The 26,473-nt window shown below is 33.9% G+C and overlaps 1 pseudogene; it reads right to left on the bottom strand.

The window, feature by feature from the left end:
- Positions 1 to 12,868: 12,868 nt before the first annotated feature.
- On the bottom strand, positions 12,869 to 12,965 carry LOC122126488 (annotated as a pseudogene).
- Positions 12,966 to 26,473: the final 13,508 nt, after the last annotated feature.

Genomic DNA, 26,473 nt, shown 5'->3' with positions numbered 1-26,473 from the left:
ACATACATAGAAGTGTGATGGCTGGATCATCCAATTCTCTTTCACCTTTTGAAGACTCGAAAATTTGCTGCTTAAAATGATTGCAGTATTATACAAATCATTCTGATATGTGGAGTATATCAATTTCTCCACAAATGCATTACTATATTTTTGTCATTTTTTATATGATGATCATACTAGTGAGTTTTTTATATTTGTTCTTAGATCCTAATGAGGAGCTTAATTCATGTGCTCCTCCTATTTACTATTAACTTACATATGTTTTTTAAAAGCTATCCTGCAGGGAAAAACTTATATAGTGTTAGAAGGTGTAAAAGTACTTAAGACTCAGGACCATTGTAGTATTAACATTGTAGCATTGAAAAATACGTGTCCTCTATCTGTTGGATATGTTTTCACTTATTTCATAGAATTATGAAAGGTTATCAGTTGATATTAACCAGTTTATTATTGCTTTTCTTTAGCAACTAATACTTTCCGTGTCAAATTTTTAGAAACCTTTACTGATTTAATGTCATGAATGTTTATAGGTTTTTACATCTCACATTTAGTTTGATAACCACTTTTTATTTTAAATTTTTGTATAAGGTTTGATGTAGTAGTCTAAAATCATTCTTTAAATCTATGGAGGCAATAGTGCCAATAAACCTATTTAAGATTCTATTTTTATTTCATAAAGTCATGGCATCCTTTTCAAAATATATTGACCATAAAACTAAGAATTTATTTCTAATAAATCTGTTACACTTTTCTATGTGTCTGTTCTTATAGTAGAGATATGTTGTCTTCACTACTGAACATGGTAATAAGATTCAAATCTTATATGAGGGCTCAAGCTACACCATTTTACAAGATTGTTCTGACTGACCTGTATTCTTTGAATTTACATATGAGTTTATTGAGCAGGTGGACCAATATTCTACAGAGATATCTAGATGTTTGATAGTCACTCATATTGTGTAGCTTGTGAAACACAAGATCCCAGATATTATATATAGAAAAATGTCTTTAGGCAATGCTTCAAGCAACTAAAACTAATTTAGGAATGAATTCAGATTTAGATAAGACTATAGCCTAAATAATCTGAATGATAAAGACTTGAGCTGTAAGACATAGGGGAGTGAGAGGGGAAAGAATGATGGGCCACATAGGAGCTGTATGTCATTGGTATTGTGTTTCAAAAATCAAAAAGACTTCAGAGAAAAGAAGGAGGAAAATATTCAAAGTGACCTAAATCAAGGTTCTTTTGAATACACATAATAGTGTGTACTGAGAATCAGAGAAGGTGGGAAAAATAAAATAGAAAGTAAAACATTCTTTAGACCTCTTATAATGTAATGAAATTGTAATAGGAATATGATAATTAATTTCCTAATAAATAAGAGAAAGAATAGGTAAACTCTGAAGGCAAATACAATGAAGAGAGAAAATAAGCAAAGTAAAACCTTTATCAATAACAAACACAAGAGTATCGAAAAGGAAAGGCAGTGGAAATATTCTAAATAACAATAAAATAACATTAAAAATTGCTAACGTGAATATAATATAGTACACATTTTATTATACATAATTTTGAAAAAACATACTAGCAATGAAAATTTAAAAGTCATAATTAAAAAACTTTGTGCATTATAACTATACGATATAGTTCAGTGGTAAAACATTGGCCTAGCATATGTGAAACAATGGTATGATCTCCCAAGCATTACAAAGTACACAGAAAGCACATACACAAAAATACCACATAAACACACACACATACACACTACATACACACATTTGGAATATTGATATTATCATATTAAATACAGGAAATTATCACAAATAGTAAAAGTAGGTTAATATATGAAATCATAATATTGCTTATACTATTTAAAAGTTTAGTAGAAATAAAATAATCACAATATACTTGGATTCAGATGGATTAAGTAAATTGAAAATTAAGAAATAGAAGACATGAGAATTTTGCAAACAAGTTTTAAATAATAAACATTGTGAAACATATATCCTTTTGACAAAAGATTGATGTTACTGGTGTTTTAACTCAAGATTTAGAATATTATATCCAGGCACTCTATATCCCGCTATGGATGGATATATCGCTAATCCTTTTACTCTGGATATTTTTATAAAAAGGTCTCTTAGTTTCTCAGGCTTTCCCGAATTACAAACCCTTTTTGCAGTTCCTACCATAGCTAGAAAATGGAAGCCACAAATCACCATGCCCAGTTCAAACATTTTTAATTCAAGTACAAATATTTACAAAAGAGTGACCAGGTAATGAAGCCTTTCTTAATAAAGTATGTGCTTCTTGAAAATACAGTAACTATTTGTTACCTGGAACAATGTGTTTATAACTATAAGAACATAGATTTATTTAAATTCAACAACCATATAAAAATAGGAAAACAATTTTAAATATTCACATATTAAATATTTTAAAAGCAAAATATATGTGTCTGAATAATTTACATGTGTAAAAGTCACGCAAAAGTAAATCAACTAATCCTACAACTCTTAAAAAATTACATTAAAGAAACAAAAGAAAATAAGTAATTATTTTCAAAATTTGACATTTAGAAAATGAAATGAAGTGCACACTTAGTTGACTTAAGTAACTGTAAACCCTCTGTATATAAATTTTTATAATAAAAACCACATGAACAAAGAAGCAAAAGTACCCATTGATCAATAGCAACAGCAACAGCATCAGAAGTTGTTTGAGTGTACAACAAAAATCGATGAGGGGGTATCAATGTTCCTTCCATAAGAATTGTACTCATTACCTTACTTAAGTAACTGTAAGCCCTCTGTACATTACCTTTACAATAAAATTAAATAGAAATTAAAAATAAACCAAATAATACACCTATTAAAAATTCTTAGAAGATATTGGTTAAAAACGTTGTAGGAAACTGCCCCAAGTATTCAAAGAATATACTTCGATGATAATATTTAAATACTTAAATTTCATCAGAGAAGAAAAAATTTAAAAACTTTTACAAAGAAAAGTAATAAATCAGAATATATTACTATAATAAACATTATATGAATTTTCAGTGGTAGTCAAATATTTAAGAAATGAGGCAATATACCATTCGTTTGCACTTAATTAGTGAAAAAGAATTTTCTAGGTCTTTTAAATATATCATAAGTTTAATGAAGAAACTATTCTGTCACATTATATGATAATGAGATAAAGATGATATTAGAGCAAAGAACAGATTGTACTAAGTTTTTGGATGTAAATGTATATGCTTATTTTGATTGTGATAAATTGTGGGGATTTCCACTTGGGATATTGTTCTTGCTAGGATGGCACCATATCAGTGGTTAATTTTAATATAGGGGTTTCCTTTCCACAAGAACATGCACCTTATCTGTCCTTTGAGCCTTCTCATCATCAATAGCATCAGAATTGCACATCATCTTGTCTAGCTTCCTACCTTGGCTGGCCTGGATCCTGCAGTCCTTTAATCTTAGTCTCTAGGATAGTACAGGATGGTGGAAATGATCCAATGCACCCAGTTATAGATTGAGAAGGAAGGCCACTAAAATTTGGACTGGGTTCTGTTCTCAAGCCTCCTCAGTAGTTAAGAGTACGGATGGGAACTTCTGGTGCAGAGCAGTAACAGTATTTTTAAAGAAATTAGACACATATATGACTTAGGCTTGTGATTATCGCAGGAAAAGAATAGAAGAGCAGTGAAGCATACAGGACAGGCAGAATTTTAACTAGCTACTAAGAGGCTGAATCAGCTTAGCTAGCTACTTGAGAGGCTGAGATCTGAAGACCACTGTTCAAAGCCTTTCCAATCATGAAAATACATGCAATTATCTCCAAAAAACCAGAAGTGCAGCAGTGGCTCAAGTGGTAGAGCACTATCCTTGGTCACAGAATCCTAGGGATAGTGCTCAGGCACTATCAGCCGCAGGAATGATGAATGCATGCATGAGCACATGCACATGTGCGTGTGTGTACATGACAAGTGTGCATACACACACATACACACAAATATGTATTTCAATACAGAGTTCTTTATTTCTTACCTTGCTGTACTTTATTTACCTGTACTAGTTCACAAACTGCCAAATTCAGCTAAGCACCTATTTACTACAACTCATTATGCTTTTATTTGACCCAAAAGTAAATTATTCAGGAGGTCAATTCATCTCCCTCAACTCTGTAGTGTTAGATGATTGTTTAGGTTCTTCCTATCAATATGATTTTGTGAAATCTTGCATAAAGCAGCATATTTCTTTCATGAGAAAGAATCCACTGTCAAACAATTAATAATAGGTTTTTCTCCTCCAGGCAAACATCTGTAGTTTTATTATCTTCATATAATTCATGATCTGTCTGTGTATGCCAAAGACAACTGTGAAAATAAAAAGACTCTTCTCAGCACTTAGCATATGTACACCATTCATAGATATGAAGGTGTTTAAATATTACTGAAATTGCTTTGGACTAAGTAATGTTCACCTTCACTATCTTGAGAAAGCACAATTGGTTTCTCAGCACTTTAGGTAAGAACATGAGTGGAAGAAACAAAAAAAAAAGAGAGGAGCAACTCAACACATGCTTTCAAATGAAAGAAAACAACAACAAAAAAAACACAAATTAATTCAGTATTCAAGAACCTGCAGGAAATGCACAGATATTTTAAAAATCAGCTATTATAAGCTTATGAAAATCCTGACTATATGGGAGTGTACTGTTGTGAGGATAGTGGTTAAAGTCCAGACTGGCAGAACAATCTGTACACAATTCCAGGCAACTGTTATTCTAAATTCCAGGAAAAATAACACCAAGTGGACTGAGCCCAGGATCATACACAAGTAAGAATCCAGATTCTATCTGAAAATTAATCAGGATAATTTTTGTCTGGGAGCATGACAAAATGATACGAACACCCATTTAGGAGAAACAAGACACTCAATTCAAACTCTAATATTATGGGTATTAAAGAAAAAAGCTATGGCTTTAAATAATTGGAATAATTGTAACATTTGAGTATTTGAGTGGAGAAAAATCCATGAGAGAGATAGAATTAACCCATGTTGCAATGTTTTCTACTTAAGTGATAATGTTATGTGGTACTCCAGACATAACAGTGTTACCTTGTAAATGAGCATGGATCTACATTTGGGTGATGGAAATACTCGATTACCCAGGGATAAATTAAATAGACTTTTTTAGGTAGATTGTAGTTCTTGGACTAAGAGCCTGGGTAATGTCCCTGAATTTTTTCTCTCAAGGCTACCACTCTACTACTTTGAGCCACAGTTCCAATTCTGATTTTCTGTTGGTTGTTTGGAGAAAAGAGGCTCTTTCCCAGGATGGCTTCAAACTATGATCACCAGATCTCAGCTTCCCAAGTAACCAGGATTCCAGGCATAAGTCATCTATGTTTTTAATAATTTAGTAAATTGTACAGTTAAGAAGTTATAAATTATCATTATGTCCTGTATATGTGTGTATGTATATATCAATGCATACAGATAGAAATATTTTAACATCTACTATTGCATCTATAGTAGATTTATGAAATCATCCTTCGATATAAAATAAAATGGAAACAAAAGTTAATAAGGGAATTGTCACATGTTTCTTATTGAATGGAATATGTATTGCGAGAATCAGTTTGGAGAAACCACCTTTACTTTAACAAAATGGATAATAATTATTAATTCCAATCCATTTATTTGCTCGTATTGTGCATCCTCACACATGAGTGTCAAAATCAAACCACACTTTTTGCCTTTATATTTATATCACCTGTTATAATTTAGGGGAGAGATGAAGCAATCAAATAAAGATTAAAATAATAGTGAGGCTATGAGTTAGAGCTGAAAAAGATTTTAAATATGGTAATAGGTAATTAAATTACATATTTCTTACTTTATTGTCATTTCCCTCATTCCCACATTAGTAAAGTACATAGCAGGTTCTCACTAAATAATTATGAAAAAATGTTTTGAAAAAATATGGGCACCGTGTGGTTTTACCTTATTGAGATCATTAGGAGGAGTTAATTTGTTTTTGAGGACTTGCAAAACTTTGTGATAGAGATGAAGGGAGTGATGTGCTTATTCTGTAAACTTGGCTAGACGATTGCTCCCAGAAAGATAGTGATGAATTTTTCCAAAAGGTTACAGTAAAATCACTTTCACAAATATGTTCACTGTTGCACTATTCACCATAGCCATGTTATGGAAACAACCCAGATGTCCTTTGGGGAGGAATGGTTGGAGAATGTTTGGCACATATACACAATTGGATTGCACCCATCCATTATGAAGACTGTTACATCATTTGCGAAGAAATGGATAGATCTAAAAATATGTTAAGTAAACTACGTCAGAGCCAGACACACAAAGGACCCACTTCTTTTGTGTATTTAGAAGCTAGAACTTTATGCAAGTTTACACAACAGTATTATCCAAACCATGCTATTTGCAGAGAAGTTAAAAGGTGTAATTTCTTATAAAATTGAACTTTTAATCCTATAAAATGAATACCAGAAAACTATCACTTGGAAGATGTGAGGGGAAGTCAAAGGGAAGGAATGAAGAGAGCTATGGAGGAAGAGAGTTAAGGCATAATATTCAATGCAGATAGCAGGAAACTAAAAAAAAAAAAAGTGGGGTGAGGTTTGGAAGGGTGTGGGAAAGTTATGTAAAGATCCATTGTACTTACAAACTGATTTGCTGAATGGAAATTCCTTCGTACAACTATTTAATAAAATATAATTAAAAACAATGGGGATATCTGCTCTTAAACTTTGTGCTCTTAAACCATGAATCAGTATAATAATTTCCTCCTCAGATATTTTCTTTGCAGGTGTTTTTCTCATAATGACAGAAAAGTGAACAACGCAATGAATATTAATACAGTACATTGCATATCCTAAATAGACACAATATAAAAATCATAGTAAAAATATTAGAATTCATCACATGATAAAATAACAGGTAGAAAGTATTAAATACTGCTTGTTTTTCCAAGCACTTTACCTATGGTATCTAATTTAGTCCTCACAATAATCCCATAAAGTGGAACTACTTCTATTTTTAATTCTAAGATGATGATATTGAAGACTTCTGAGTTGGAATTACTAGTACAAGATTGCACACATGGTAAGTGTTAGCTTGAGGCCCATTCCCACCATATCAAATAACCTCATTCTATTTTATGACTAAAATATCAGCACTCAGACTACTAATTCTAAGAAAATTTCCCAAATTTGTTGTGCACACTCTAATAATATTTCAGTTTAACTTTGTTAGGAAATAGGTAACTAAGGTGGGTGCTGGTGGCTCACGTCTGAAATCCTACCTACTCAAGAGGCTGAGATCTGAGGATCATGGTTCAAATCCAGCACACCCAGAAATGAACATGAGACTCCTTTTTTTTTTCTTTTTCTTTTTTTTTTATTGTGAAAATACTGTAAAGAGGGGTTATAATTACATGGGCAAGATAGTGAGTACATTTCTTATCAAGCATTGTAGCCTCCTCCTTTGGACTCTTATCTCTAATAAACCACTAGTAAGCCGGAAGTGGGATTGTGGCTCAAGAGGTAGAGCACTCACCTTGAGTGGAAGAGCACAGGAACAGTGCCCAAGCCCAGAGTTCAAGACCCACGACTGACCAAAAAAAGAAAAAAAAAAGAAAAGAAAATAAGTAACTGTAATATGAAAACTCCATGATCATAATCAATTTATACCTCCATGCTGAAAGGAACTGCTAAACCATAACATTCTTGATTTCTCGCTCAAAATAGTAGAAATCATATTCTATCCCGTGACTCAACTCTGCACTGCCTGCGTACCACATCTCTGTTTAACACAGTAATACTAAAAGAATGACCTGTCCAATTCCTGATGGAAATAGACTGCAGATCTTATGGACCAATCATTTCCACATTGTAGCTCACCTAAGTTGGTTACCATTAGAAGCATTTTGATTGCTTTTTATACCCAACATTTTGAGGGAAATATATTACTTTAAAATGTTCTTAAAGCAAGACTGATATGAAAATCACATTTGAACCCAGATAAATATTTTACTTTTCATATACCCCAGAATGCAGTCTGACGTATCATTAATGTTAGGAATGAGAGGTTAAAACTCATAGACACCAAGACTTACGTATGAATTAAAGGCTAACTTGTGAATACAATTGGTTTAAAAAGACATCAATACTACTGCATTTTTTCAAAATGTCTTATGATAATGATAATGATGATGATAAACTATTAACACTTGAAAATTACTTATTTTCTTGGGAGTAGGACACAAAACACAAGATTAATCCTAATCATTTTAAAGAACTTTATTTATACTACAATTCACTCTTATAAGTATAAAGATTCTAAAACCAACTAAAGTACAGAGACACAAAGGAAATAATTTAACTGCATCATCAATATTCAAAGAACTGTGTTAATAGAAAACAAAGTTATACTAACAATCAGCTTACCAAATTCACTTACATTCTTTTATCCTATTTCATTTACATTCATAAAAATTGGGTTTTCATAAAATGATGCATAAAAAGCCTATATACTTCCATTTTCAGATCTTAACAATATTTATTTTAGAAATGTCTTTAGCTCTACAGTCAATGAACTGAAATAATACAGAAACAGTCAAAGGCTTTTCAGAAATTGCAAGACTCTCTCTGGGATGTTATTTATATTGGAAAAGATATTTAAAAGCCTTATTAGTTAAGGTTGCAATAGTTAATCCCACAAAAGAGCCATTTGTGAAGATCCCATTGCATATACAAATCAACTTCAAATACATCCACAATCTGGAGATGACACATGATTTTTGCTTGTTTGTTTTTGAAAGAAATATCTAACAAGCATACCCATAATACTTATTTTCAGTCAATAAGATGGGATATTCAAATGTAATATGGGGTTGATTATCTCTTAGTGAGAATAGGTATGATCTTACTAAGTAACTTATTTTCAACAGAAATCCGGAAACAGTTTATCCACCTTGTGTTTCACAGGAATAACCAGAGAGTAATACTTTTTGGTCAAGTCAGTCAAACTCACTTCATGAGTGTATCTTAAATATATAAACAATTTAAGAGGTCAAATTCATATTTTGTACTGACAATCATCTTACAGAAATAACTTACTACTAATTATGTCTGTATCTTCTCACCTAACATGTAATAAGAGTTGAAAGCAGTCTCTTTTATCTAATTTAATGTTGTAAATGGTTTGATTATGATGATATTATTTGACAAATAAAAGGTACAGAAGGATGGTACCACTGAAATGAAATGACAGAACGCTGATAAAGAAAACATTGCAACGCAGTTAGCTCTTTTCAGCCTCAAACTGTCCACATTGGCAAGCAACATTGCAACAGCACACGCATACATATACACATACACACATGTTCGCTCATGTACACACACAATTACATGAATGCTAAATTCAGGGTTTATTGTACAAAAAAGTTCAAAAAAATATTAGTGATTAGGACACATGATAACTTGCCTTATTACAAAATAATACATAATCCAGTCACCACGGGTGTTACATTTTACCTGCCTCTCCACATGTGACCAAATAATTTATTTATATTTAATTAATTAACTAATTAATTAATCCATTTTTGATGCTAATACTAGGGCTTGAACTCAGTGCCTGGCTCCCAGAATTTGTTATTTTTTTGTTTTAGTTTCTCAAGGACAACATTTTACTGCTTGTACCACAACTCCATTTCTAGCTTTTGCTAGTTACTTTCAAATCAGAATCTACTGGACTTTCCTTTTCTTTCTTTTGTTTGGGGGGGTCTGGTCGTGAAAACTGAACTCAGGAGTGTGCTGTCCCTCAGCTCTTCAGCTCAAGGCTAGTGCTCTAAAACTTGAGCCACAGCGCCACTTCCGGCTTTTTTTTTTCTTTTTTCTTATGTGATGCCAGGGAATCTAACCCAGGGCCTCATGCATGCACGGCAACAGCTCTACCACTGAGCCACCTTCTCAGCCCCTGGACTTTTTTTTCTTGGTCTGGTTTCAAACCTCAATCCTCAGATTTTATCTTTGTGATTATCTAGGATTAAAGCCATGAGCCTTTAGTTTGGCTTCTATTTTTTCTTTTATGTTTATCTAATGAACATATTCAGACAATAATTTAAAACTTAGATTATAAAAGCAAGATGTACAGTGATGATATTGTCCTGTCAGAAATTCAAGTTAGTAATGTACATTTCTTCTTAAGGCTATACACAAAAAATACCATGATATAGAGTAAAAGAACACACTATTGAACGTATGAGCTTTAAGAGCTTTTTAATAGAGCCATTATTTATTGTTACCCAACATTAGAAAACATGTATAATGCAGTAGTAAAATCAAAGTCCTTTGCATGACTACTTAAGTTCCTTGCTTTTTTTTAGACACTTGTTTTCATCTAAAAAAGTAGGCCTGTCTATTGTCTTCATGTGATTTTGATGATTGAAGGTGCTTAATTAGAATCAAAATGTATTAGTAGTCCTTTGCTATTTAGTGTCACTTTTTCTTTTTAGAGAATATGATGATCAAAGCAATAGTTCAAAATCAGCAAGCAATAGTTCAGAATCATGCTTCCAGTGCAAGCAGTTAATCCTCAATGCCATTTTCCACAAAGTTTTGTCACAGATACAATCGGCCTGCCTTTTCTAGCTGCTTTCCTAGCCTGGACCTATTCCTTCACTGCACAGAAAAAGTGCGATTCAACTGATTTCAGTCAGACCTATTACTAGAATTATCAAGGATTTAGATTCTTATCTGTAATTTGGTCAAAGCTGTGTCTCTTTATGTAGGATACTAAAAATGTATTTACTAATTTCAAGTAAATACATAAATTCTATTCCCATCTATTTAAAAAAATAAAATTTTGTTTGCTCAATTAATTGATCAGAGGCATGGATTTTGGGGTAGCTATGTCATTGCACATCTTTCTCTCTCTTCCTCTCTCTCTTTCATGGTTCTCATAGATAATATGATTGCTACATAATTATCCTAATTTATTTTGCTTTTATATTTTTGGTTTCCTCATTTCACTTCCTGCTCTGTCATTTGCCTTTTATATAGGAGTCATTATTTCATATTTTCTAATTCCTTGAATAAGCGGCACATGAAGATACCAATGGTCCTCATTTTGAGTCTGTACATTTGAATCTTTACTCTGCTTTCCCTAAATTCCTTACTCTCCTGTTAGAATAATTTTGAGTAATAAAAATGGAAAAAGAGAAAATAAATCATGGTGAAAAAAAACAGTTACAGAAAATTCACTGGATATTTCTGAACAGTTCAACCTACATGAACTATTAGGGAAATACATTGACACCTCATTCACACTGGCACTCAAAGTCTCTGGTTCAGCAATTCTAATGAAGATGAGGAACAATATGAAAAAGTGAGGAATGGTATCAATTGGAAGAAAACATGGAGAAGGGTCCAAGCAAATTTCTTCTTTGGACTGCTGAAAATAATCGGCTTACTACAGTGTGAGACTATTTTCCTAAATGGCCACTCATGTGAATACTAGGAATGACGATGAATATACCCCACTTCATCGGGAAGCCTACAGTGGACAGTTAGACATGGTCCATGAGTTGATTGCTCAAGTGGAACATGCAGTAACTGTAGATGGCTGGACACCCCTGCACAGTGCATATATCTGGAATAATACTAGAGTAGCTTCTTTTTTACTTCATCATGATGTAGCTACCAATGCCAAAACTAAAGGCCTCTTGATCCACTTGCATAATCTGGATCTCCCTTTGTTGAACCCTTATGTCAATCCAGGCCTGACGAACAACTTGGAAGAAACTGCATTTGATGTTGCCAAAGGATAAGTATGTATCACTACCTCTTTTAAGTTGTGGAAGGCTGTACAAATTGTTCTCCTCAGTCCTAATGGTTTGGTTAAGTTTCTTAAATTTCAAAATTGCCAGACCATCCTTTGTGTCCACACAAAATATTTTCACAATCTAAATAAAATAAATCTTTTTTTGGTTGGTTCTGGGGCTTGAACTCTAGGCCTGGGTGCTATCCCTGCAATCTTCAGCTGAAGGAGAGTGCTCTACCACTTGAACCACAGCTCCACTTCCAGCTTCCTAGTGGTTTAATGGAGATAAGAGTCTCACGGACTTTCCTGCTTGGGCTGGCTTTGAACCGAGATCCTCAGATCTCAGCCTTCTGAGTAACTAGAATTATAGGAGTGAGCCACTGGCGCCCAGCAACAGCAATATCTTACTGTAAAAATTCATGGATTCTGTGGAATTCGTCCAAGTGAATTTCCTACCTTTGATGTCAAAATGTATTCAAGAGTTTTATATACATCTATAATGATTTCTGCAGAGTTGGTGATTTTTTAATCAGAAATAATTTAACTTATATGTTGAAATGAGTAGTACAGAAACTAAAGTATGTCTGGTCATTGTCTGAAAATAGTATAGTATAAAATATTCTATATTCTATGTTTGTATAACGTCCATAATCTATTTTATTCTTCCTAGATATACTCTGAATTCTATATTGTTTTATAATATATAGGTTCTTTAGTGTGTCCTTTCAGATTGCATTCCAGATAGAAACAGTTTAAGATTCCTTTTTTTCCTTATACTTATATATACGTCCTTATACTATTTTATTTCTTTGGGAGAAAATGACAAAGTTGTCTAATTTCAAAAGATTTGTAAAGATTATGCTATGTAAAGGCCTTTCTAAGGTGAAGATTTTAAACATTGATGTCAAACTAACATTTAATTATACTAATTACATTTATTGTTACATTTGTAATTTTGTAATCAACTTTTTAATAACTGTTTTTCATTTCTTGCATCTGAAGAATGAAAAATATGGAATACTTCGCAAATTTTCATATCATTCTTGAGCAAGAGCCATGTTAATCTCTGTATTGTAATTTGGGTATACGTGTTGCTAAAGCATGTAATATCCTTTAAATTTAAGTAGTTAATGATGCAATCTTTATACAGGCTTATATTATCGGGTACCTATTGGTAACAAAGAAACCTTATTGTTCCTAACAATGCTATTGATCTTATTTCCCTATAATTCTGTGAATACTGGAAAAAATTATATTGTTCAGTCAATTGCTCACATTTGCAATATTTTTGTCAATCATTATGTTAAGTCTTTTTAATTTGGGATTTGATTGTACTTTCAAGAATTTATAGGTAGGTCTAAAGGTGATGGCTGTTTCAAGTACTTATTTATCCAACTGAGTTAGCTTTGTGGAGCTAATGGATTCCAAGTAAGCCTTGCTTAAGAGCTACTTCTAAACTTCTGCAGCTGAAAATTTCCCAAATGAGGTCTTACAGCACAAATGTCTATCTGACCCTTTACCCTTTTTCCATGTAGGAACAGACCAAACAGAATATCTCACCCTGACAGCATAGACTGTCTTACTTGAATAAAACAAGTCTTAGTTGTAAGGGATCATAGAGACATGAACATTTCAGACAGAACTGTTCAGACTAGAAGGTATTTTATCAAAATATAATTGTTTATTATACCTACCATTTCAAAAGTAGCTAAAGTCAAGGAGGAGAATAAATTGTTCATATGCATGATTACCTAATGTCATGGTCTGTCTACCTTCCAACCAAGCAGGAACTTTCACTACTGCCTTTCTATCATCAAATATTTTCAGAGTTGCAGGACAAGTCCCTATGTTTCTCCTCCTTATTAAGCCTCAAATTGGTAATGTTTTAATCACCATGTTTCCTGTTGCTTACAGGCTTTAAATTTACAAATGGTAAAGCGTTAGGTCTAACTGTAACAAACACTGAGTTAGAGATAATAGAATTCTACTTTAAAACATAGTTGCCTTTGATACCTTAACCACAACAGAACAATGCAAAACATGTTCCTTTTTTATTATATTATACCTAGTTATCTATTTTATATTTATATGTGCTGATTTTATACTTCACACAGTGAAACTTATTAGCATTTGTTGATAATTTGACAAATAAATTGATATTTATTTATTCCAATAAATAGAATTGGAATATGAATAATTAGGTTTAGAAAATATATTAGAATATAAAAATTATCAATGCAATGTCTTCAGTATAAACTTGTGATACTTTCTAAGTATTCTTGGTCTTCTGAATTCACATGGTAAAAAACAATGTTTCCTCTAATCTATAAGGGATTTTACTCTGCTGCTCATGCAACATGCCAACAGAAAGTAATTGAAGACCCATCTCAATTTCTCATTTCCTTTTTTTCAGGGCCCCAATTTCTTGATATGCAGGAATTAGCAGTAAGCAATTGTGAAATGCAGGGCAACTTAAAATGAAGGATGAGATACAAATCTGAAAGAATGTACTGTAATTCAAACTTTCAATTTACATATGACCAGCCCATATGAGTGAACAAGATCATAAAGTGTTATAAGATTATTTTTAATACCTCTCCTCTAATGATTAATGAAAGATTTCAGTCCAGCATAAATTGGTTAAAAAATAGTTTCTGGAAGGGTAGATCTATAATTGTTCTACCAAGTTTCAGAAAGCTTGATTAGAGGTCAAATGTATTTCAGAAAAACATTAATTGAAAAGCTCCTTAGTGCTTCAAAACACTGGCACTTCAGTACAACTTGGTTCTATGGTATAAAAATGTCACTCTCAAACCAATGTTAACCTACATTTAATTTGAAAATGTATTTCTTTTCAAATAAACTTTTAAAAATCACATTCGCCAAAATAACATTTTACAAGCAGATGATAATTAGTGACATTACAAATTTTTCAAGTGTAGAGAGCAAGTTAAATAGAATTGATTTATTTACACAGCACTAATGTCAAACAGGTTCAACCATTCATTAAAGTGTAGAAATAGTACCACACAGCATTTGTGTTGTTCAGTATGTGCCTTCCAGAATTGTGTTAAATAGATCACCCTCCCATATTTCAAACCCAAACGTTAACTAATAAAGTAAATTTCATTACTTAGTAAGGTACATTTTAAAAAGTCACAAATAATTGCCTTATCATATTTTGTTTTATGTTTTCCCTATCTGCCTAACATAGTAAGAAATATGACTTTAAGTCTTGAATATGGGTACTCTTCAGAGATGTGACAAACAAAATCTGTTTTCTATTTCTATCACATTTCTCTATAGTAGTAAATTTTAGTTTTCTTTTTCTTTTTCCAAAACTCATAGGTAGAATAAAGTATTATCCAATGTAAAGTTAAATAATCACACACTATAGTACAAAGCCATTTATAAAAATTTGTAGTTAGGAATACATTCTAAGCCATTTTTAAACTTTCTTGTTGACTAAAGGTGAATCTTCTAAATGGATGAGAATAAAATCATATCTAGGTGTTTCATGTCTCCAGTCTTGCAAATTGTTATTGCAGATGAATGAATTGTGGAAATAAAAACTGACATCAGTTCATGTATATGTAGCATTGAAATACCACGGAATGTATATAAACCTTTTAAAGTATCAACAGACAGTTTAACAGAATGACTATCAGAAATTTGAAACCAGAGAGGAATAACAGTAAAGACATAGAATTAATGAAAAATGGAACAAGGGAGATGTACAAGTGCTTATGTTAAAAACAAACATTGCAGCTTTGGTGAGGCACGGAGGAAGACTGGGGGCGGGGGGTGGCGGGAGGATAGGAAGGGATAGGAAGGGGAAACAAAGGAGGAGGCTACAATGCTTGATAAGGAATGTACTCATTATCTTGCCCATCTAATTGTACCCCTTCTGTACAGTATTTTCACAATAAAAAAAGAAAAATGGAACAAGGGGCAAATACAGCTAGAATACTCAATGTACACATGTGATAAAGGAAGTGTTAAATCAACTAAATCTTGGAGAAGGGGTTGGTTGAGAATGATAGAAGGAGTGACTCTCATCCAGGAACATTGGACAATTAGATGGATATATTTAATTGTAACACACTTGCACAACCTTTTGAAATACAGTGAAAAAAACAAAAAAAGCACAAAACAGAAACACACGAAAATCAAAACCAAACATCAATCTCTAGAGAGTATGAATATGACCCTTCAAAATTTAAAACAGTTAATGAAGGGCAGCCCTGGGAAAAGCAAACAAAGCTTTTAAAAGAGGGCAGTTTGGAGAATTTTCAACAGATTTAAGTAGATTGTCTAATATTATAAATCACCTACATCTGCTGAAAACATTATCTTTTTTCTTCAAGTTGTATTTGTCTGAACTGGATACTCCAGTCCTGAGCCACACTTGACAGTTTATGAAGATAGTATGGAAGAAACATGATCAAGAACCCATTACCATAGATTGTAACTGGAAGTAAGTGAAAGTAATTGTTAATGGATGTGGAAACTGATCCTAGGAGAGGAATTGAACATAAAGGAATGACAAAGTTCAATTTAACTTTTCCTTTCCTTTTTACTGCACAAGAAAAAAATACAAGGCTTGAAGGATATTGACTGTTTTGAGTGTGTTCTTTACTCATATAAAACTTGTGTGCAAACTTCTATTTGAGAGTATTACAAAAGGAAACAATGTGCCATTTGAAGGCCAGCATAGAAAAAATGGAAATAACGTTGTTTTAATAGTGTTCTACTGCAAAGAAACAAAGATATGGAGGTTTTAAAGTGTCTTATGGACAGATGTTTCACTCCTGAGCTGATTCTCTTGTTGTAGGATTCAGTTATCAATTCCTTTAGTCTGGTCCTGAGTTCCCTGGAGCAAAAAGGATTCCAAAAAAGCAGGATCCAGTGAGTATCATCAGCAAAAACAGACTCTTCTTAGACCAGTACAACTTTAAGTAGGGTCCCAAAGAAATACCTGGGGTTTGTTTTATTTGCTTGTTTGTTTAGTTTGTGCTGGTTCTGGGGCTTGAACTCAGAGGCTGGACCCTGTCACTGATTAGTTGTCTTTCCTGCCCACCTGCTTCCAAGGTTAGTACTCTACTGTTTGAACCAAAACTTCACTTCTGGATTTTTTTGGTGTTTCATTATAGACAAGAGTTTGAAAGACTCTTCTGTCTGGGTTGGCTTTGAACTAAGATAGCAAGATATCCAAGTGACCTCAACTGTATGGACTTCTCTCTTGAACCAAGAAATAAAAGATGAAATTTATTATAAAGCTAATATTTGTCAATTTTTAAAGAAGAGAATATGTCCAACAAAGAATCTATAAATTAAAAAACTCAGCAAAAATAGGTGCACTGAATCATTTTGGAATTTTTTCTCTGCTTGGGAAGATTAGTATTGATGCCATCATTACTTTTGGGGAAACTTACAGTCATATTTGCACTTTTTTGTTGGTTGTGGGCCTTGAACTCTGACCCTGGGTGCTGTCCCTCAGCTCTTCAGGTCAAATTGAGAACTCTACCACTTTAGCTACAGCACTATTTCCTGGTTTCTGGTGGTTAATTGAATATCAGTGTCTCATGGACTTTCCTGAACAGACTGGATTTGAACCACAATCCTCTGGTCTCAACCTGCTGAGTAGCTAGAATTACAGGCATGAGCCACCAACACCCAGCTCATATTTGCATTTATGTTCACTTAATGACACTACCTAGACAAAGAATGGAAATCGGACTCAAATTATATGGCATTGCAACTTTTCAGAATAATTGAGGTAGCAATAAATATATTCTTTTTCCATTTTGTTATATTAATGACTTATGAGCTATGGGACCCTTGCATTAGCATCCTCTTCCATCTGTGTAGGAGTATTTAGTATCAGGAAATGTTCATAGGGAAAGAGAAAGACATTATTAGAAAGCAAAGGAGATCAGGTATGAAAGAACAGCATAGAAAGAGATACATTTATCAAACAAAGGTTAAGAACTAACTTAAGAGATTTAGAATGCTAAAGGCAATGAGGAATAAGACTAGTTGATAACTAGTTCTTCAATAACCAAAAATGGCTCTCTAGAACGCTTTCTGCTATATCTTAGATACTATCACTTATACTTTTCTTCTGTAGTTATTCCTTCCGTTCTGTCACAACCGTTAACTAGCCTCTGCCTTTTGGTGCCAAGACTGGCCAAAAAGGTTTCCAAATCTCACTTAGACTACCCTTCTCATTGTGATTAGCAGTGACCACTCAAAAGCCTGGAATCTTTGAATTTCCAGAATTAATCTTCATCTGACATCTAAGCACATTCTTGGCATTAATTACCATGACCTAATGAACAAAGCATTTTTTTCAACACACTATCCTAATGTAGGTAAAGTACATGAGTTAAGGATTATTGTTAGGTATTATTATGGAAGGAGCAATTATATATTCCAAGTATGGGTTCTTTATTTTGCATTTACAAACTAAATGTTTGTTGTTGCTGTTGATGTTGTTATTGTTGTTGTTGTTGTTTTGCCAGTCCTGGTGCTTAAACTCAGGGCTAGAGAATAATTCCTCAGCTTTTTTTTTTTCTCAAGGCTAACACTGTACCACTTGAGGCACAGCACCATTTTCATGGTTTCTTTTTCTGTTTATGTGGTACTGAGGCATTGATCTCAGGGTTTCATGCATGCTAGGCAATCACCGTACCATGAAGCCACTTTCCCAGAGCCCTAAAGGACTTTCTTAAGATGGCATTACATTTTCATTCGGTAACTATGTATCATAACTTTGGCCAGAAAATTTTGCTAGAAAAGTACATGTAATGCAATACTAAGTCCAGTAAGGCTAGATGGACAATGAATAACTGTCACGGTCTAGCCAAGGCACAGAGGGGCTTACCTCATGGAGCTGGTACAACAGACTAAGTGAAACAGCACCTGACCCTCAGCCCACATCTAGAATGAGAGGGCCACCTTGGTTCTAGCCACATGAGGACTCTGGGCTACCTCCTCCAGCACCCATTCAAATCAGTTCCTGTGAGAGAGAGAGAGAGAGAGAGAGAAAGAAAGAAGGTCAGAATTAAACTTAAGCAGGTGCCAGTGGCTCAGGCCTATACTCCTAACTACACAGGAAGCTGAGACATGAGGATCATGGCTCATAGCCAGCCCGAGTTACATGCAGCACCTGCAATTTGCTAACTGATCACTCACCTGATCACAGTCAGGCTGTACAAGGAGAAAGGTGATCTCTCTGTCTTTCTCTCTGTCTCTGTCTCTCTGTCTCTCTGTGTCTCTCTCTCTCTCTCTCTCTCTCTCTCTCTCTCTCTCTCTCACACACACACACACACACACACACACACACACACACAGACTCAGAGCAGTGCCTCTCCGGAGTTTGTTGGAGACCAGATGGACAGGGAGCATCAGCCAAAGCTGGCAGAGCTGGGAAATATGATCACCCTATGAGAACTGTTGACAGCTGAGGAGGGCGGGACAGGCCGGGTGTATGTGCGTGTGTGTGGAGAGTGTTCCTCCCAGATATTCACCATGAATTCTGACCACCAGCACCCTCACCTCCCTACTGGGCTTTTCTGGGACCCTCTTCAAGTGAAAGGGTGACCCAGCACAGAAGACGAAGGCTCACACAGCATGGGGGGTCTATCTTCTGCATCCAACACCCTCCACCCGTGTAATAAGGAAAAAACCCCTGAAGGTAGGTGTGAACATTCTGCACCCCACCTCTGACTAAAGATACCATGTTCCCACCAGGGAGAGGAAGGGTGCGGATACGCCACTGTGTGGCACCCACTACTCCAGGCCAGGGGCTCTGCTGTGCCTATTCCTCACCCAACCCTTCATCTCCCCATTTCCTGGGACACTGGGTGCTAAATATGGGGGTGGAATCTTCGGGCCAACACCCACTCCCATCCCTGGGGTGCATTTGTGGCAGGGCCGGGGCCAGACCATGGGGCATGGGGGAGGCACGGGTCCCAGTGGTTGGGAGGAGAGGGGATATAAGGTCGTGGAGTATGGGCCTGTGTGGCTAGCTCTCTACCACTGGAGCCACAGAGCTCTACTTCTGGCTTTGTTGGCACAAGTTGGACAGGGGTCTCAAGGACTTTCCTGCCTAGGGTTATTTTGACCATGACCCTCCTATCACAGCCTTGTAAGTACCAAGGAGGCCTGGTGAGAGCCACTTATGCCTGGTTAATCATAGGTCTTGCTGATGTTCTTGGACAGACTGGTGAGTTCCCTATCATCAGTTTTAAGTGGTGGGAGCTGGAGGCCACAGTTGGAATCCTGGTCCTGCCACCTCCAAATGGAAGGAGACTAATTGGTAAATAGTTCAAGGTGAATTCACCAGTCTGTGAGCAACTAAGGAGTTAGGCCATTCCCAGGATCTGACATTGATCCCCAGAGTGGGCCACGATAGTCATAAATTCATTATTTAAACACAGGATTTATATTTACATATATGTGTGGACAGCATCTTGCATTTGGTGTACTTCTTCTTCTCCTTTACTAATCCAATGTCATTATTTTTACATTTATGTTTTATTGGTTTTTACCTATCACATTTAGTTTGATAATAATTTTTATATCAAATTTTTGTATAAGGTTGATGTAGGCCGGGTGCTTGTGGCTCACCTGTAATCCTAGCTACTCACGCAGCTGAGATCTGAGGATCACAGTTTAATGCCAGCCCAGGCAGGAAAGTCCATGAGACTCTTATCTCCAATAAACCACTAGAAAATCAGAAGTGGTGCTGTGGCTTAAGCGGTAGGGCACTCCCTTGAACTGAAAGTGCCTTTTTGATTGAGTTATCTCTGTATAAACTCAAAATAAACAGAAAAAAAAGCCTCAAAATAAACAGAAATGACATATTTGTTTTAAACGCTGTAGTTTAGCGCCTAAGGCCAGAGTTCCAGACCCATGACCGACAAAAAATAAAACAAAACAAAGCTTTGAGGTAATAGTCTAAGATCATTCTTTAAATCTCGAGGGGCTATAGTGTCAATACATCCATTTAAGATTCTATTTTTATTTCATAATGTCATGACATACTTTTCAAAATCTATTGACCATAAAACTAAGAATTTATTTTTGACAAATCTGTTACATTCTCTATACATCTGTTCTTATAGTAGAAATATGTTGTCATTACTACTAAACATTGTCATTAGATTCAAAGTTAGTATGAAGTCTCATTACACCATTTTACAAGATTTTTCTGACTGACCTGCATTCCTTGAATTTACATTCGAGTTTATTGAGCAGGTGGACCAATATTCTACAGAGATATCTAGATGTTTGATAATCACTCATATTTTGCACCTTGTGAAAACACAAGATCCCAGATATCATATATAGAAAAATGTTTTTAGAGAATTCTTGTTACAACTAAAATTAATTTAGGAATGAGTGAAGATTTAGATAACGTTGTAGCATAATAAAGTTTAATGATAACTTAAGCTGCACAGCAGAGGTGAGTGAGAGGGAAAGAATGATGGACCACATAGGAGCTGTATGTCATTGGTATTGTGTTTCAAACATCAGAAAGTCTTAAGAGAAGAGAAGGAGAAAAATAAACTGTCCTGAATGAAGTTTCTTTTTAATCCACCTAATAGTTTAGACTGAAAGTCAGAGACAATGGGAAAAAATAAAATAGGAAATAATGCATTGTATAGACCTGTAAAGAAATTGTAATAGAAATATGATAATTTCCAAAGAATTAAGAGAAAGAATAGGTAAACTCTAAAAGGAAAAAGAACAAAGAGAGAAAAGAAGCAAAGTATAACCTTTGTCAATAACAAACACAAGAGATTGGAAGTGGAAAGGCAGTGTAAATATTCTAAATAACAATAAAAATTGCTAATGTGGATAGAATATGCACCACATTTTATCATATATAATTTTGAAAAAGTACACTAGAAATGAAAGTTTAAAAGTCATAATTTAAAACACTATTTGGATTATAACTATACAGTATACTTCAGTGGTAAACCATTGGCCTAGCACATGTGAAAAAATTGTGTGATCTCCTAAGCATTACAAAGTACAAACAAAGCACACACACACACACACAAAAACACATAAACACAAAAAGACATACACACACACCACATACACACATTTGTAATATTGATATTATCGTATTAAACAGGAACATATCACAAATAGTAAAAGTATGTTAATATATGAAATCATAATATGGCTCATACTTTTTAAAAGTTTAGTAGAAATAAAATAGTCACAATATACTTGGATTCTTATAGATTAAGTAAACAGAATTAAGAAATAGAAGACATGAGAACATTTGCAAATAAATTTTAAATAATGAACATTTTGAAACACGTATCCTTTTATTTTGACAAAAGGTTGATGTTACTGGTGTTTTAACTCAAGATTTAGAATATAATAATCAGGTGCTCTATATCTTGCTAGGGATGGGTATTATCTAATCATTTCACTCTGGATATTTTCATAATAAAGTCTCATAGTTTCTCAGGCTCTCTCAAATTACAAACCCTATTTACACTTCCCAGCACAGCTAGAAAATGGAAGCCAGAAATCATTATGCCCAGCTCAAACATTCTTTTTTTTAATTCAAGTACAAATATTTTCAAAATGTGACCAGACAATGAAGCCTTTCATAGTAAAGTATGTGCTTCTTGAAAATACAGTGAATATTTGCTACCTGGAAAATTATGTATATAACTAGAAGAAAATAAATTTATTTAAGTTCAAAACCAAATAAAAATTATGAAAATAATTTTTAAATATTCACATGTTAAATATTTTAAAAGAAAATATACATGTCTGAATTATTTACATGTGTAAAAATCATGAAAATATAAATTAACATGGGTATAAAATTACCCATTGATCAATAGCAACAGTAAAAGCATCAGTAGTTCTTAGTTTGAGTGTACAAAAAAATCAATGGAATAGATAAAAATGTTCCTTCCATAAGAAATGTACTCATTACCTTATTTATGTAACTATAACTCCTCTGTACATTACCTTTAAAATAAAATGAAATTGAAATTAATAATAAACCAAATAATATAGCAATTAAGAATTCTTAGAAGCCATTGTTAAAAACTTTGTAAAAAACTGCCCTAAGACCTCAAGGAGTATACTTTGATGTTGAATATATTTTAGCTTCAGCAGAGAAGCAAAAAGTTTAAAAACTGATACAAATAAATTAATAAATATATATATATATTACTATTAAAAATAATCATAACATGAATTTATAGTGGTCATCAAATATGTAAGAAATGAGGCAATTTGACATTCGATTGCACTTAATAAGTGAGAAAGAATTTTCTAGGTTTTTCAAATATATCTTACGTTTAATAAAGAAACTATTCTGTCACATCATATGATAATTAGATAAAGCTGATATTAGTGCAAAGAACAGATTGTACTAAGTTTTTGGATGTAAATGTATATACTTATTTTGGTTGTGGAAAATTATGAGGATTTCAACTTGGGATATTTTTCTTGCTGGTGTCATATCAGTGGTTAAATTTAGGATAGGGGTTCTCTTTCCACAAGAACATGCACCTGATCTGTCGTTTAAGCCTTCCCATCTTCAATGGCATCAGAATTGCACACCAACTCATCTAGCTTCCTCCCGTGGCTGGTCTGGATTCTGCAATCCTTCCAATCTTAGCCTGTAGATAGTGCAGGATGGTGGAAATGATCCAATGCATCCAGCTAGCTCAAAATAGTAGAAATCATATTCTACCCCATCTGTTTACCAGTCTTACTGAAAGAATGATCTTCCCAATTCCTGATGGAAACACACTGCAGCTCTTATGGACCAATCATTTCCACATTGTACCTCACCTAAGTTGGTTACCATTAGAAGTATTTTGATTGCTTTTTATACCCAACATTTTGAGAGAAAGGTACTACTTTAACATGCTGTTAAAGCAAGACTGATATAAAAATCACATTTGACCCAGATAAATATTTTACCTTTCATATACTCAAAAATACAATCTGACCTATCATTAGTGTAAGGAAGGATAGGTTAAAAATCATAGACACCAAGACCTAAGCATGAATTAACTTGTGAATACAATTGGTTTAAAAAGACAACAATAATAATGCATTTTTTAAATTCCTTATGATAATGAGAATGATATTGACAAACTATTAACACTTGAAAATAACGTATTTTCTTGGGAGTAAGACACAAAACACAAGATTAATCCTAATCATTTTAAAGACCTTTATTTATACTACAAATTCACTCTTACAACTAGAAAAATTCTAAAAATAACTGAAGCACAGTGACACAAAGGAAATAATTTAACTACATCACCTACATTCAAATTACTGTATTAACAGAAAACAAAGCTACACTAATAATTAGCTTACCTAATTAAATTACGTTCTTATATTCTGTTTCATTTAGTTTCAGAAAAACTGGGTTTTCATAAAAAGATGCATAAAAAAGTCTATATACCCACTTACATTTTCAGATTTTAACAATATTTATTTCAGAAATGTCTGTAGCTCTATAGTCAATGAACTGAAATAATACTAAAATATTCAAAGGGTTTTGAGAAATTGCAAGACTCTCTCTGGGATGTTATTTATACTGGAAAAGATATTTGAAAACATTATTTGTTAAAGTTATGAAAGTTACTCCCACAAAAGGCAGTTAGTGAAGACCCCTTTGCATTTACAAAACAACTTCAAATGCATCTACAATCTGGAGGTGACACATGCTTTTTTTTTGTTTTTGAAATGTATATCTAATAAGCATATCCACAATAGTGATTTTCAGTCAAAATGATGGGATATTCAAACCTAATAAAAAACAGGGTTCATTATCTTAGTGAGAATAGATATGATCTGATGGAGGGATAGAATTCCATTGTGTATATATACCACATTTTCTTGATCCATTCATCTACTGAGGGGCATCTGGGTTGGTTCCATATCTTAGCTATAGTAAATAATGTTGCAATAAACATATTCGTGCTTATAGCTTTAGTGTGGTCTTGTTTGTAAACATTTGGGTAAATTCAAAAAGTGGAATTGCTGGGTCATAGGGGAGCTCTATGAAGAGTCTTTTGAGGATCCTCCATACTACTTTCCAAAGTGGTTGAACAAGTTTACAGATTGCCCCATTTGATAGGAAATGGAAAGGCTTGGAAAAAAATTATATTAGGTGAAGTAAGCCAGGCCCAAAGAAACATAGGTCCCATGGTTTCCCTTATTTGCAATATCTAGTATATGTCTGAGTCAAGCACAAAAGGTCAGATAAGGTGATGTTAGGGAAATGAACCCTAAGATATGTATTCAAAGGTTTTTTTTTTCTTTCATGCGATTGTTTCTAACACATTTATAAGATAATTTCTTTGTTGCTTTATATGTCCCTCCCGCACAGTGTAATCCCTGCCTTCACTGTATTTGATGTCAGTATAATTTGTGGAGGGGATAGGGAAAAACAAATGGTTTAAATAGGGGTACAAGTGGACCCATTGCAACAATGAGATGTACAAGTCGTTATGTCGAAAACGAACTTTACAACTTTCGTGAGTGGGGGGGGGGGAGGATTGTGGGGGAGCAGGGGGAGGGTGGGAAGTGATGGGAAGGGAAAACAAATTAGGAGGCTACAATGCTTGATAAGAAATGTACTCATTATCTTGCCCATGATATTGTAACTCTTATGTACAGTATTTTCAAAATAAAAAAAAAAGAAAAGAATAGATACGATCTTACAAAGAGAGTTGTTTTCAACAGAAATCCGGAGTTTATCCACTTGGTGTTTCACAGGAATAAACACAGAGAAATACCTGTTTGGTCAAGTCGGTCAAACTCACTCCATGAGTATACGTTAAAAGTATAACCAATTTAAGAGGTCAAATACATATTTTGTACTGACAGTCATCTTACAGTGATAACTTAGTACCTAATTATGTTTGTATCTTCTTCCCTAACATACAATAAGAGCTGAAAGTGATCTCTTTTATCTAACTTATTGTTGTAAATGCCTCGATTATGATGATGTTATTGAAGGGTGGTTCCACTGAAATGACATGAGAGAATACTGATAAATAGAACATTGCAACACAGTTAGCTCTTTTCAGCCTCATCCTGTCCACATTGGCAAGCAATATTGCAATAGCAAACGCACACATATACACATACACACATGTGGGCACATGTACACACACATATACATGCATGCTAAATTCAGGGTTTAGTAAAAAAAGGTTCAACTTAAATATTAGTGATTAGGACCAATGATAATTTACCTCAATACAAAATAGTACACAATCCCGTCACCACGGGTGTTACATTTTACTTGCCTCGCCACATGTGACCACTTAATTTATTTTAATTAATTCATTAATTCATTTGTTTGGTGCTAATACTAAGGCTTGAACTCAGGGCCTGGCTCTGTCCCACAATTTGTTGGTTTTTTTGTTTTAGTTTCTTCAAGGCTAGCATTTTACTGCTTGTACCACAGCTCCATTTCTAGCTTTTGCTGGTTACTTTCAAATCAGAATCTAAGGACTTTTTCTTTGCTTGGTTTGGTTTTAAACCACAATCCTCAGATTTCATCTTTCTGATTAGCTAGGATTAAAGACATGAG

Source organism: Dipodomys spectabilis, unplaced genomic scaffold, assembly GCF_019054845.1.
Source record: "Dipodomys spectabilis isolate Male_0828 unplaced genomic scaffold, ASM1905484v1 ptg000279l, whole genome shotgun sequence".
Classification (NCBI taxonomy): domain Eukaryota; kingdom Metazoa; phylum Chordata; class Mammalia; order Rodentia; family Heteromyidae; genus Dipodomys; species Dipodomys spectabilis.
This window is presented reverse-complemented; position numbering and strand designations above follow the sequence as displayed.